This window comes from Corvus cornix, chromosome 8, assembly GCF_000738735.6.
Source record: "Corvus cornix cornix isolate S_Up_H32 chromosome 8, ASM73873v5, whole genome shotgun sequence".
Classification (NCBI taxonomy): Eukaryota; Metazoa; Chordata; class Aves; order Passeriformes; family Corvidae; genus Corvus; species Corvus cornix.
In genome coordinates this window covers 28,981,998-28,997,605 of record NC_046338.1, presented here as the reverse complement: position 1 = coordinate 28,997,605, position 15,608 = coordinate 28,981,998, and the positions used below count along the sequence as shown (strand labels likewise).

Below are 15,608 nucleotides of genomic sequence, written 5' to 3'. Positions count from 1 at the left end.
CAGAACCAGAGATGCATTTAAAAATAGCATTTCTTGAAGGGGAGATCAATTTTTTAAATTTTATTTCATGGAGTTGTAGAGTCCCAGCATGGTTTGGGCTGGAAGAGACCTTAAAGCTCATCTTGTTCCACCCCCTGGCATGGGCAGGGACACCTTCCTCTAGACCAGGTTGCTCCAAGCCCTGTCCAACCTCACAGTAATTATTTAAAACCAAATCAGTTACTAATGAGATTTTTCTCTTTTCTTCTCTCCCTGTCTCCGTCTTGTAGGATTCCACTCTTCACACCTGCTGTTTATTCTGTATTTATGTTTCTCATTTTCACCTTGCACAGATTACAGCAGCATGGATTTTTTTCTTCCCCTACCAGAAGTCCCTTGGTCTAGCACTTGAAGAATGTGATTTAATTCACTTTGCAGAAACACCATTAGCTGTCCCCTGCATTATGCTTTCCCCTGGGTTTACCTCGATATTACTCAGTAATTTCTCAGGTATTTCAGATTTCCATTTCTTTCTGGCAGCTTTCATGCCAGCTCATACTGTTGCTTGCCATTCACTAAGGTGAAAGTCATTAATAATTATGATAATTATTTGCTGTGAGCACGGCTGGGGTGCGTGGCAGTGACAAATCCATGACCTGTGTGACCCGTGCTCAGGAATCCTTCAGGGAATTTGTAGTCTTGTGAGAAGGGACCTGTGGTGTCCAGTGCTGACGGGAGCAACTTCCTCAGCAATCAGAACCTTTTATTCCTTCTAATTTCTTGGCAGAGGATGCTCTGGAATCACCAGATGGGATGTAAGGATACACTTTTTTTCCATGGGGACAGTGTACCAGTGGAAGAGGCTGCCCAGGAACGTTCTCCATCCATCCATCTCCATCCTCACAAGTTCCCCAGCCCTGGGCAGCCTGGTCTGACCCCAGTGCTGTGAGCACGAGGTTGGGCAGGACCTGCTGAGGCCCTTTCCAGGCTGAATTATCCACGAGCCCATGCCATCTTCCATTTCACAGCATGGTGCCACTAGTCGACAAACATCAGGCCACATCCCTATGCACAAGGAGGAGAAAAGAAAGAGGGAATGCAGAAAGTGTTAATATAATGGATTTCAGCTTTGAGCAGAGATCTTCTCCAGCTGATCAGAGATAAGGAAGGATCAGGACGTATACAAAAATTTTATTCCTTCAGAATGGAAACAAGAAATTACAGATGTGGAAAATCAGTGACCAGAAAGCCCAAAACACCAAGTTTTGCTGTTGTGAAACAAATTTGTAAATTTACTCATCAAATTAAACTCCATGCCTAGCTTGATGGTTTTGGCTTTGATAAATTTGGAATGTGATGTTGAATACTGTTTTTTTTTAAATTTCTTATGATTTCTGTCTCTGTTAATGAAACAATGCAGGAAAAGGACTCCAGGACATGAAAGATTAATCCTACCTCACCTACTCTGAGCAGGAGCATTTTTTGATAAATTAATTTCCTTGATCCATTAAAGCCTTGCCCCTTCCCATAAACTGTGTTGGAACTTATCTCTAATTATGGGTTGTGTGTCCAGACAGCTCTGATCTTCTTTCAAACACCAAATCCTTGAATAAAATGTATCCACATCAAACTCCTTATGTTTAATGATGACACCAATGACGAAATCATTCATCAGAATTACTTTTCAAATTGTGATAAAATCAGTGTTAAAGCACTGGTGACCTGTACTTTAACAGCTCCCAGGTGGAAGAAAGAAGGATGTTGAAAGTCACACTGAACATGTGCATACAAAATAATACAGAATACTCATTAAATTCCTCCAAACTCTTACTGTATTGATTAGCAGTCAAACTGTCAGGGATCTGACCTATTTGCTCTTCCACATAGCATCCTTCTGACATTTACTGTAAGGAGGAGAAATGTGCCTCCTCTTCCAGTAGGGTCTGGTAGCAAATGAGGAAAGCCAGTGAAGGAACAAAGAAAGCAAGAAGCTGGGAGTGGTGACAGACATTTCCTGGCTTGCTCTTGGCTCACTTAAATTAATTATAAATTATCAAAGATGCACATGAGCTATTCTTTCACATATTCTTCGGACCATGGAAATGAGGGATGAGAGAGTTGCACTTCCAGCTTTTGCTTTCTCTGCGTGGTTACACAGCAGGAAATGCTTCAGAGATGCATTCAGAGCCTTGTCCTCAAATCACAGCAGCTGTGGATCTCCATGGGCGAGGCATCATCACTGGAAGCTGGTGCCTATTGTATGTAAAACGGGAAGGGGTTGGCCCCGTTCCTGGTTTTCCAGAAGAAGAGGGGATGACAGGATCCGTGTCCATTGGGAATGACAGTTTAGGAACATCCAAAGCAGCTGTTCAGATCAAGCATTTCCCCTCCCAGCATGTCTCAGTGTAGGGACCAGGGCACAACCCCCACTCTGTGCCCCTGAACACTTGAACTGCACATTTCCTTCTCTGCCAGGTCAGATATTTTTGCCCTGGCAAGGACGAGGCATAAAGGAGAAGCAGTGGGATTCCAGTTAACAGGGCACCCTCTCAATTGCACTGCTCACATTAAACAAGCACAGGGATTGATGCAGAGGAGCTGCTCAGACCAATGAGTCAGGCATTCCTGGGCATGGCATGAAATTGTTCTATCTATCACAGGCTGGAGTGTTCTCTCTGTACTGCATGTGTAAAAGTACATTAAATTGGGACTATTGTACTGTGACATTTCTATTCTAGACAACTGCCAGTTAAATCAATGCACATTTTATCATGTCTTCGGATGTCTAGAAGTAGTTCCCTGCCCAGTGCCTTTTCAAACACTTTGGTGTGAATATTTTCTCAGGAGAGCTCTGTAATTCTGCACAGCCAACCTAGACTGTGGTAAAAAAGCCCCAGTCTGGGTCAGAAACATTGTTATTCACATACTGCTGCTGCTCCGGTGTGGGAGGAATCCAGGAGCAATCTGAAATTCCTCTCAGAGAGAATAAAAGTGGAGTAAAGCTCTTCCCAGCCCTTCACCACCACTGGACTACACACGGCCTGGCACGTGGGCTGCAGGAGACAACACTGACTTCTGACAGAAGAACTGGAGTAAAATCTGATTGGGATGAACCAGAATTTGGGACTTCACCATTCCTTCATCTGGGTAAAAAAGCAGGAGCAGGGCAGACATGAATTCCTGATCCTCATCTCTATTTAGGCCTGAATCAGAATGAAAGATAGAACAAAGAATATTGAATCACATTTCTCAAGTAAAGCCAAAATGCTGAAACCATAGAAAATGCCAAGCCGGAGATATCTGCAAAATGTGCAATTCAGGTGGGTCTTACTCTGATATATTTTCTGCCATTTAATTTCAGAATTTAAAAACACCATCTAAGCACAGACCTGAAGCCTAACCTGTAAGAGCCAAAGGATGCTGACAGGGCTGGAAGCAGGCTTTTAAGATGAGAAATTACCATCTAACTTACAGGAATCATGTGAGCAACCTAGGATTAAATAGAACTGGCTCTTGTTCCCCAGTTCAGCATTTCTTTTTGCCTGTTTGGTATCCTAGGAGTAAATACAGCTTTTAAAAATCAAACAGAACTAATTTATTAATGTATTCATAGCACTTTAAGAATGATTAATGGCAATTTTCTAGTTTTACATTGCCAATGTTTAGCAGACAGCTATTAGAAAATCAGTGCTTAATGACACTGCTGAGGTATTTACTGTTCTAACAGCAACACTGGAGAGAAAGATTCTGGACTCAGAATTTACACACGTGGCAATTAGCTCTGAAGGTTGGTAGTGAAGTAGCTGGGTTCCTTTCCCTTTTGAAGAAATTGAAACAATGTTTTTGAGGAAATGAAAACAATATCTTTTGGAAGGAATTTAGTTACTTTTTGAAGCCACAGAAACTCTCACATAATCCAGGTGTGGTGGGAAATTCATAGAAATGTGAATATAACATTTACTATTGGAGATTACAAGGCATCCAAAGCTCTTAGAAGCTTTCTTCAATATCAACAGCTTTTAATAAGCTTGGACTTGGAAATCTTGGAGGTTTTTTCCACCTCTAATGATTCTGTGATTCTGTGGGAATGAAAGGACACCAGATCTCACTGCCAGCCACTCATGTTGTCCATCAACCAACTAGGTGGATAAAAATTGAGACATTTCCTTTCTCTTCCACAGAAATTCTAAAACTCCCCAAGTGCCTCTTTGGAAGATTAAAGTAACCAACTGTCTTGAAGGTGGTTTCTTGGCCTTGGCACAATATTAAGAATATCACAAAATTACCCCAACACTGTTGGGTTCCAAGCACTCCTGTCCATTCCCTTTGCAAAAATAAACAGGAGCCAATAGTGGAGCATGAGCACATCCAAGTGACACCAGGCAGTGAAAAAAGGCAATGAGCGTGAGAAAACCAGAAAATAATCCCTGATTTGTGTTTAAAGATACTTTAAAAAAATTGGCACCACGAGTGCAGAATGGGAGCAGCTGACTGCAACCAGTTCTTAAGGAAGGAATCTTCGGGTAATGGGAGTATTTATATCACTCCATTACAACGTGCCCTAGCTCAAAAATTGGATAAAAGGAAAAATTAGGATGTGGAACAGATTTATACAGGTTTCTCTGGGCTTCTTTTCCTTACTTATTCTTAATGGCTCTGTGGGTTTATCGTCAGTCCAAGCTGAAACGAATCATTCCCAATCTGAACAGGAGACAATAATGTCATGGTTGTGGAAAGGCAGACACCATACTGGAAATATAAAGAGGAATTTTGAGGGCCCATGAAGCAGCTCTTCTCCACTCAGCAGCATAAATCCACAGCTAAATGACCATGGAATAACTGGAGAAAATAGAGCCGAGGACAACAATAATGGTCACAGGTCTGGAAACCACGACTCGAGAGAAATGACTGCAGAAAATGTGAAATTTAGGGAAATGGCTGAAATTATTCTTAAGACTCCTCAGCTACATTTGCTGGAGGAAGAAGAATTCATTTTTCCATATGCACATAGCCAGAAGAAAAAGAAATCCAGAATGAGAAAGCTACAAACGAGACATTAAGAAAAACAAACAAAAAGAAGCCCACAATTCTTTATTGGAGAGGGTCGCTAGCAAGGAATAAGTTACCTGGTGATTGTGGACTCTATTTTCCCTGCTCTGATGAATTACGCTTATTTAGACTTGACCACCATAAATGTAGTGAAAATTATTTCGGCCAACTGGACAGAAAGAAACTCTGCGATTTCATAAGCTCCAATTCTTTCTTCGTCTTTAACCAGGAACAGAAACAATCTGCAGGGAACAGGCAGAAACGGCAAAAATCAGGGAGCAAGGAGGAGAGAGGGAGTGAAACTCCAGCTCGGGTGTGGTCAATATAATGTGGTTGTTCAGAGAATAGAACACCTTTCTGCTGTGTCCTTCCACAGTGCCCAGCACAACGAGTTCCTAATTGAAGGAAACAGTCACAAAAAAAATGCAAACCTGACGGTGTAAAAAGCTCACGTGGCCCTGCTGGATGAGTTTATTCCACAGGCTGATAAATTGCAGGATGAATAATGTGTTTTGTAATTTCTTTTTGGTCAGAAGGATGAAATTCGCTGTAATGCTTTTTTCCCCTCTGTTGAATGACAGAAAAATCCTGGTAATATGCTGCCAAAGTATTTCAAGTCTCATTTAGCACTTGTCTACTGCAAGCAGGGTCTTTATGTGTTGTCACAAAAGAGTGACACTTCTGGACACTGGATTTTCTAAATCAAGAATGAAATGGCAAGATTACTTCAGTTGGAATGGAGTTTTACACCCTTGACTTTTGAATAATGGCAGTAACTTTGAATGGTGAATATTAGGATGGCAATATTCAGGTCGCTTTACCTTTGTTTTCTATCCACATATATTTATACAAAATCTAGTTTTTCGCTCCCCTATTCAAGCGTTCCAGCAATTTTTCTTCAGAGGAACAAACCCATCATTTGCACGGAAGAAATTATAGTAATTCAATGGAGAGTATCAATAGCTGAAAAAACCAAAATACCGTCTGTCAGCATCCACATCTCCTAGTCTTGAAAAACTTGAAAAATCTCGGGGAAGTTGCCAGAAATCTTTCCTTAGACCTCAAAGGCATATGAACAGAATATATATAATAATTGCCTGGCAGAACTAGGAATGTAGACACATTTATAACTTGCAGCAGCAGTGCAGAGTACCTAATAAAAACCTGTTCTAAAAGACATTTTTAAGGAAGTTGATCATCAGCACCGGAAGCTGCTCTCCAGTAACAATTAAGAAAAAATTGCAATAGAAGGAGCAACTTGCAGTGTTACAACAAAAGAACATGATATAATCTTTATCTCCCTCTGTGCTCACAAAAGGAAAAAAAAAAAAAAAACAATGAGTTTCACAGAATATTTACAGATTTTCTGTTCTTTGTGCAAAATATATGCCACTTTGTAAGTGACAATGACAGCCTGAAAGTTTCTTTTTCTTCCACACATGGTCTTTCTAATTTGTGATCCGTAGTTCAGGCACCTGTGATTTTACATTATTCCCACTTCAAATCCTGCTGAAACACTTGCACATTTTTGTGGCTGTAAGTGTTGATAACAGCTTTTTTGGCAAGGATGGGAAACTCTGAGACGCACTTTTATATTCCCTACATGTAGAAACCTTTGCAGAAAACCAACCAATAAACAGTGGAACAACAACTCAGGGAGGCTGGAACTGGATAATCTTTAAGGTCCCTTCCAACCCAAACCATTCTGTGATTCTGTGAAATGGTTCATGGATAAAACACTCCTGCTTTCTTCCACATCCTTGTTAGCATGGTACAATTCTCCTGCCTCTCTGGAAACCTCCACTGAAGCCCCTGGGTGTTGGATGCCTTCAGCCTGGTGGGTTGAGCCTCCATTGCATTCTCGGTTTTAAAGTATTCCTAATTTTTAAATTTCCTTCTACCAGACTCTCACAGAGCCTTTCTCCATTGTTTGAAATGTTAATTTATTCATAAATGTTGGATGGTGCCACACACGCAGTACATGACATAAGTAGAAGATTAGTGATTGTTAAAAATAATTTTAAGACATGGTGGTTGAAAACAAATAGCTTCCATTTCATTCTAACTGATGTAATCCATTACCAGGGTGCAACTTCTACCCATGACTGCTTCTAATTAGCAGTCTGCCTAATTAAAAGTGCACTGATAACTTCTCCCTGGAATCTCCTTTGCAGGAGCTCAAGTCCATCCATGCTGAGTGGCACAAATGAAACATAGACAGGAATTTCAAATATTTAAAAGATAATTTGTGTTGGGGAAAATAATTGTGGGTGGATTTTCCACCCTGTCTGGAAGGAAAGAAAAACAGAACGTAAAAACTCTTTGATTCCTCTGGTTACCAGGTTGTCAGAGAATCATTAGGGCTGAAAACAGATCATTGAGCCCAACCATTAACACAACACTGAGCCATGAGAAGTCTAAAGCTTGAGGGTAAAATCAGCTTTCCATAAATGGAGTGCTGTTGAATTATTGTCATTGTACTGCAAGCAGAGCCAAACCCACATTACCTCACACAGGCCTTTAAATACACCAGGACTTGGTGCATTGTGAAGACAACACACCTTCAATCCAAGATAAGCCAACACGGGACCCTCCAAGTGCAGGGATTCTGGGATGAATGACCTGACCACACTTCTGTTATTTTGTGTTTGACTCCTCTTCTCTGCATTCCTTGGTAACATTTCCTTCCCATCAATGAGTATCCTACTGAGCTTTCTGGGCCTCTCCGAAATGCTGATCAGTGACCACCTAAATGGCTGGAACAGGGAATGGAGACAGACAGGAAATTCCATCAGTCTTGATTTAGGATGGAAAACTTGCAGTGCCACCTCCATCCAAGCTGCTGAGGATGGGTTTGTTATTTGTTCATTCTGAATGCTAATAAGGTCAGCACACACGTGGCAGTTTTGAGGCAGGAACCCAGCACCTGAGTGAACACAGCCCCCATCCCTCTGTGGATCCAGGAGGCTGGGGAGCTCAGAAATGCTCTGAACTGAATTGGTAACCAGAGACACACAGATTTTCCTCCAGAGCTTTGTGGAAGCATTCCCATGGTGACTGTTAAAATAATTTCATTATTATATCCCAATCCGTTAGCTAGGCCAGGCATTCCACATCCCTGAAGGTCAGCAGTAATTAATCACAGCTCGGGTGATGATAATGAATTATCTCTTTGCCTTCCTGAAAGGACCAAGCAGCAAACTCTCCCCAGTGGTCTCCTGAGATCTCCAGAGACAAAGTCCCAGCCAGGTGACCCATACCACTTTTACAAACAGTGAGGGCACCAGAACAAAATCAGATGCTCTGCATCTAGACTTGATTCAACACTCGGATAAGATGGAACTTAAAAATCCCTTGGAGAGCTTATAAACATCTGGACACTCATATTCCCTATTTTACTTTTTCTATAATTAATCATGATTAATGAATAAGCAAGAAAAGTGTCTGGATTTAGCACCTGAGTAACATCAGCAGCAAATGTTTAACTCATAAAGTTTCTTGCTTTCTTCTATGTTCAGTCTTATGCTGTTATAGCCTTACTCAATTATAGTTGAAAAAGCCTTGAATCCAAGTTCAGACAGTATTTTTGAGCCTATGGATTAATCAGTGGATTACTGTAGTATTTTCTTTTTCATTATTCCTTTGAAATAGCAAAATAACAGCTTCAAAGAAAACAAATAACCATGGCTCAGGTGGATTCAGTGGCAGGCAGACTTGGTGACCAGACAGGTTTCCAAACACAGCAATGGTGTGATAGCACATTTGAAAAGCTATGGGGATATTACACATTTATTCCAAATAAATTAAATAAATTTCAAGTGCAATATCAGACTATATTGTTTAAATGTCATCAGATGTTTCTACAGGTACTTATCCAAATTAAGGCCAATCCCCAATGATTTAATGATATTTAGAAATAAATTCAGACTCAATTTCCTATTTTCTTCTACATAAAAGCTTTACAGTAATCCACTCCTTACAGCAGAGTCTCACACACTCACACACAGAAAATCCAATCAAAGATATGCCAGTACTGATATGCAGTAATAAAACTGTTATTGAAGGCAAAGTAGGAATTGGGAAGCAATGGTTTGTCTAAAAAGGACTAAAACCAAAAGGGTTCCTAAAGGGGACCTCAAAAAACGGCAGGTTTTTCTTTCTAAGAAAAACCTAAAAAACCAAACCAAAACAATGTTTTCTGTAAGAGAAATGGATTTCACATGGAGTGATTCTAAGTTTACTGCTTTATTTTTCTTAATCGCCATTTGTAGACTTAAAAACACAATAAAAACCTTCGGGTTTAGGCACATCTTTCCTTGTTTGATCCTATCAGAAATTCATGCTCTGTGACAGAAATTATTCTATATTGCACAGAATATGGGAGTGTGAAGAATGCTAAAACAAACACTTACCTGTGAGTTTTACATGTAATTCCTTTCAGATCTCCTGTCCAAACAAAGGTGCCAGGGGTCTGTAGGGATGACATTTAACAAGTGAAAAGAAAGCAGAAATGGGGTCTCCAACCTGTGACTAAATTCCCTCCTGTGAGAAGAGAAGGAAGGAAGGAAGGAAAAGAAAGAAAGAAAAAAGAGAGAGAGAGAGAAAGAAAGAAAGAAAGAAAGAAAGAAAGAAAGAAAGAAAGAAAGAAAGAAAGAAAGAAAGAAAGAAAAAGAAAGAAAGAAGAAAATAGAGAAAGAGAAAGAGAGACAGGAAGAGAAAGAAAAAGAGAAAAAAAGAGAAAAAAAGAGAGAAAGAAAAAGAGAGAGAAAGAGAAAGAGAAATAGAGACAAGAGAAAGAAAGAAAGAAAGAAAGAAAGAAAGAAAAGCAAGCAAGAAAGAGAAAGAAAGAAGAAAATAGAGAAAGAGAAAAAAAAGAGAGGAAGAGAAAGAGAAAGAGAAAAAGAGAGAAAGAGAAAGAGAAAGAAAGAAAGAAAGAGAAAGAAAGAAAAAGAAAAAGAGAGAGAGAGAAAGAGAAAGAGAAAGAGAAAGAGAAAGAGAAAGAGAAAGAAAGAAAGAAAGAAAGAAAGAAAGAAAGAAAGAAAGAAAGAAAGAAAGAAAGAAAGAAAAAGAAAGATGAATTAGGCATTAGGCAATGGTACCATGTGAGAGCCACTATTATTTGTCAATAGCAAATAGCACCAATTTGATCCCAGAACTTCATGACCCCCAGTTTGCTCCAGATTAATTTAAAGCCTGCTAATTCAAGAGAAATGTAGCCAGAGCAAACAGAGGTAACAAAGTCTCAGTGTGGCCTTTGAGTCCATCTGGCTCCTAATCCAGGCTTCCAAAGGAACGGTCTGAAGGAGGTCTTGGCAAGCAGGAAGGAGCCTGTACAGCAGTGAAAAGCACGGACAGCATTTCCCCAGCAACTGCCCTGTGCTTTTCTTCCTGCTGCTCTGCTCTGTCCCTCTCCCTTCCCATTCCCAAACGATTCCAGCACTCCCCTGGGAACACCATTCCAGCAGGATGCTGTCTTTAGTACTCTTTCTGACCCCTCAGGTGGGGTTTCTGGCTATGTTTGATCTGGGATGGACAAATATTGCCACCAGGCTGAGCTCAGGGCTCAACAACGCGCTTTCCTGAGCTCTTCTTTTTTCTGCAGTGAGACATCAAAAGCAGGAAGCTCTAACAAAAATTGATTTTTATTCTTAAAAGGCTTAAGGTTTTATGACACATAAATGTTATAAATGGCCTCTGTGAATGTTTATATTTTTCTTTTGTATTAAACACATGTTCTTATTAAATAGGATGATTGATTGATTGATTGATTGATGAAAAGCAAAGTCGTATCACAGCAGAATTTAATACCTAGGATACTTTTCCTACTGAGCCTGCATTAATTTCTACTGCCATCAGAACTTTGAAAAGTGCTCTAATGCTCAGCTACCATCTCCCACAAGAATGAGAAATGTACAGTAGTGGTTTTAAGGCTCAGAGCTATTGTCAATATTGAATATTATGGTGTTAAAAGCAAATTAAACTCAAAATGACAATTTTTTTCCATCCCCAAAGGGGCAAAAACAGAACTAAGTTTTGAATAAAAACGTCAGGGCCATGAAACGTGGTTGAGTTATCTCAGTTAAATACTGGGCACCATTTTTCTTATCAGAATGCTTTCATAATTGAGATAGGGAAGCATTAGTACAACAGTCACACTTTTGTATTGATCTAAGGTGATTTCAGAGCATGTGGGATTCTCTGAGGTACTTCAGCTAATATAATGCAAAATTTCAAATTACATTACAGTAATGATGTGACAATACACTGAAACGTTTGCAAAAATCCCTGATAGCTGTGTTTCCTCCATCATCCATATTAATAACATGGTGAAATATGAAATGGTTGTTGCTTGACTCCTAAATACACAATTGACATAGTTGCTCCTATTGATATTGCCAATTCATTCCACCTGGTTTGACTCTTGATATAATTCTGTTGTTCTGTGTTTCTGGAACATTTCCACCTGCCCAGTAGTAACCTCTCTCCTTGACTTGTGTGGGATTTACTTAAGAGAACAGAATTTCACTGGAATGATGTGGTCAATTATTGGTAAAACACTTTCCTTGAGAATTTAAATGGACTACAGTAACATAGAGAAAGTTTCTGAGGCCAACATGCAGAAAAATCCCTTAAAATTGGATTTGTTCTCTGTTATGAAAACTTTAAGGACTTGTTACAACTTAGATCTCTTTCGTAACATTTGTACCACAGCAGTTTTTTCTCTCACTTCAGACTCCAAAAAGGAAAGTAAACACTATGAAAAATGGCATTGCCAATCTGGATATAAAAGAGGAATGTGCAAGTGTAGTCTCCAGCATAAAATTCAAGATGACATCAGCATGCTGGTGTGTCCTGCTCAGACTCCCCAGGAAGGCCCAGACCTATTGCAGACTACTGTGCAGCTGCAGGAAATTAAGTAATAACTAATTTTATTATGTCACAAGGAATAAAACCCAAGTAAGCCTGGATATCACAAGACTTTCTTCAAGATCTTCAAATCTGATAATTGTGAACTCATTTCTCATCTCTGATTTCTTTCATGAAACTTTTACTGTCTTGTTATGTCTTTAATCCCAAAGCTTCAGTATTCCTGTCTCCTAAGCTTAAATTTATTCCTTGAATTTAATTTAAGTCTTAGTTCAGTGAACCTAAAGTTCTGGTTACATAATTTGCCAGAGAGTTAAAGTTATTTAGAATGCACTAAAAGGAAATGGGGATAATGAACTTAAACAAATGTCTTTTTAAAAGTATCTGAGTATTTTTTTCAGAAGGGACTCATGGAGGTGCAAATGCCTGCCTTGAACATGGTGCTTGCAGCTCAGGGCTGAACTAACAGTGCCAGCCTTTCATTCTTGGCAGGATATTTAATGTTTCTGTAAATAAATATCTTAGATATGTGCAGTAAAAATAATTGGGGTTACCTCAAGACAAATGAAAAGAGTATTTTTATTCACAGAATTACAGAATATTCTGAGTGGGAAGGGACCAGTAAGAATCACCAAGTCCAGCTCTTCAGCCAATGGCCCATATGGGGATCAAATCCCCAACCTGCCCTGACCAACTGAACTAATACCTCAAGGCCTTTTTCATTCCCTGGTATTTTTATTTTATATCTCTTAACCTTCCTTCAAAGTAGAAATTAGATTTAACACACTCCTCCTCCACAAGCAGAGAAAAATATACACAACAAAATGCTATGCAAAGGAATTTTGTTTCCTTCAGTGCAGAAGAAAGGGCCTGATTTCTGCTCAGGCTTAATGGGCATTCTAGGAGGGGAATTTTTCCAAACTTGTGTTTGGAAACATCTCACCCTGCCTGTCTGCCTCCAAACCTACCCAAAACCCAGCAAAGAAACATTTGTACATGATGGGGACCATAGCCTGATCCACCTGCGTGTCCACAACTTCTTTTGAAGTTCTTTCTTCCACGGAAACGTGGCGACACGAATCCAGGAACGGGGTAACAGGGCTTCCAGTGGTACATACTTCCTCGTGGATGAGGAGCAGAACGGTGCCAGTCTATTTACAAATCCTGGGGCACCTTCTCCTCTGCATTCCCCACAAAGGCGTCAGCCTTCAGAGGAAGTGCTGGAATGAACAATGGCTTGTGGGAGTGCAAGGGTTGAGATGCAGCAGGATATTCCAGAGGGAAGGTCTTGGTCCCACTCAGCACCTTGTGAACAGCTCCTTCCTGCTTCAGCCATTATTTTGTTACTCCAGTTCAAGGAAATTGCCCATGACTATTGTTGCAGTATCTCAAAGATTCATCCAGAGACTAAAATACTCTCCCTGAATTTTGTTCCAGTCCTTGTCAGCCAGAAATAAAAGAGCACTAAATGCACTTTAAGCACCACTGCAGTTTGCATAGCCAGATACTGGCGTAGTTCCAGTCACTTGCTGCAGGTATTTGTAATAAAGATGGATTATCAGCTCCTCACATTCCTTATGTCTTCCAGGGCACAGTTAATCCAAACAGATGCATCTGGACATTGCAATGAATTAAGTAGTAGTTTTTATTGCAAAGCCCTTAAATTAGATCCTGTAGAACAGGCCATTGAAAAAAATGAAAATGTAGTCAAAAGAGAAATTGAAACTATATGATACAGACACTGGATTTAAGATATTAATTTTATTAAGAATTAGATCTGGTCTAAGCCCACTGCTGTTTGTGAGTCAGCTGGAACTTTATGTGTTCCTTACTTTAATTCACCTTCAGTATAACAACTAAACTATTTTTAAAAGGGCAAACTCAGTCATCATATGTTTAAATCTTTTCTTTGATTTTTTTGAATTTCTGGATGAAATCTTTGAATCAACAAAAGTTTTGACATGTCATAGGATATGAGTCCCCCAGGGAGTCCTTTAACCCCCATCCACGATTGTGCCTCAGCTGGGAGTTTTATTCATGTCCTTTCATCTTCAAGAGGCCGAGGCCTTTGACTTCAACTTTTTAAACTTAATATTTGCTCTGCTGTCATGCAACAGCTCATTTTCTTGGTTTCCTGATTGTTCTGGTTGCCTGTATTTTTATTTTAATTATTTTTTTGAAAATTTTTGAATGTTTTGCAGCAACTTTCTGGCTCTTTTGCCACATTTCCTTCTCTGAAGGTGATGGTGAGTGTAGGGATGGTGCCTCCTGCCATCCAAATGTGATTGAAATGTGATATGAAAAGGAAGATTCTACATTTTCCATATCCTTTCTCTCCTAAGAAAGGACCAAAACGCAATGTGACCCAAAGTCAACATGAAATTTATAAGAGATTATAGATCCCCCCAAAAATATGTACCAGAGCCCTGCCTCCCACCTTGCTATAATGATGTTGCCCACTGTCATAGGTTAGCAAGCATAGTCCCGGAAGGGACGTCCTTGCTAAGGGGTGCTTACAGCTTCCTCTGGGAACTGATAGAACCTATCAGCAGCCAGTTTGAATATGGACAATTCTCTGAGCCACTTAAAGTTGTGACCACCTCTGTGATCCACACTTAAGAATAGACAAACTCCCCCTCCAAGCTCTCTCTCGTTTCCGGCGCTGGGACAGGTGGCTGCAGGCCTCGTGCAGGGGCCAGCGGGCCCGGCCAGGCCCTGCTTGGGCCAGGTCAGGCCGGGCCACGGCCATCCTGAAGCCATGGGCCTGTTCCAGCCGTGGAACCCCCCCCACTGCCTTGCCGTGGGCAGCCAGAGCGGCTTGGCTCTCCCCCCTCTCCACTGCGATAAGAAACATTCAACATTCCAGCTGCAAAGCTGCAAGGCCGAGGTGAGAGTAACCCTTTTATTGCTGTGAAGAGCTGAAAACCTGAGGGAAGAGAGAGAGGAGATGCTTAAAGCTGAAATTCTGTTGTGAAGCTGTGATATATCAGAGTATCCCGTTGTAATTCCATGAAGATCTGGGGGGTGGAGTGTTCAACTCGTGAGCAAAAGCACCTGCACTGAGATAGGCAGATGCTGCCGCAGCTGTAATTTCATGAGAAGTTCGGACAGGGAGAGATGGACCAGATGAGGACTTTTTGCTCCAAATGGGAAAGGAGAAAACCTCAGTTCCTAGAGATGCTCCCAGAGATAGTCCTAAAGATGAAGATGATGAAGACCCTTTGCTCCCAGGGAAGGAGAAGGGCCTCTGTTTTTGTTTCTGAACGGCTCAACCTTAAAATTGTACCCCAAAAAACTTCAAGAGTGGACCCTCGAAAGCAGTTGTGGGAAAAGCTGCAAGTCGGGGGAAAGGACTCACACGCAGGCAGAGAGACTCCTCTTCCTAAATGGACTGAACAATATTTGGAAGTGGGTGGCTGTCTCGTTGTGATAATGTTTTCATAGCATGAGCAAGAAGAGACTTCTCTTTCTAAATGGACTGAACAAGGTTATTATGGAAGTGGTAAACAGACTGAACATCTTAAGGGTTGTCTTTTCACATTGTCAGTGGGAGAAGGGAGGAAGGTGGGGGGAGGAGGAGAGTTCTGAAGGTGGTATAATTTTTTTTTCTTCTTTTAGGTCTGTTAATAAACTTCTTTATATTCTTTCAAGTTTGGTGCCTGTTTTGCATTTCTCCTAATTCTTATCTCACAGCAGATAAACAGTAATGAGTA

The 15,608-nt window shown here is 40.5% G+C and overlaps 1 long non-coding RNA gene across 1 annotated transcript; it reads right to left on the bottom strand.

The window, feature by feature from the left end:
- Positions 1-212: 212 nt before the first annotated feature.
- On the bottom strand, positions 213-9,584 carry LOC104693597. Its single transcript, XR_752571.3, has 4 exons — positions 9,441-9,584; positions 7,590-7,784; positions 5,106-5,270; positions 213-1,044 (listed from the first exon to the last, which is right to left on the bottom strand). It is a non-coding gene; the product is annotated as an uncharacterized LOC104693597 (long non-coding RNA).
- Between the last annotated feature and the right edge of the window lie 6,024 nt (positions 9,585-15,608).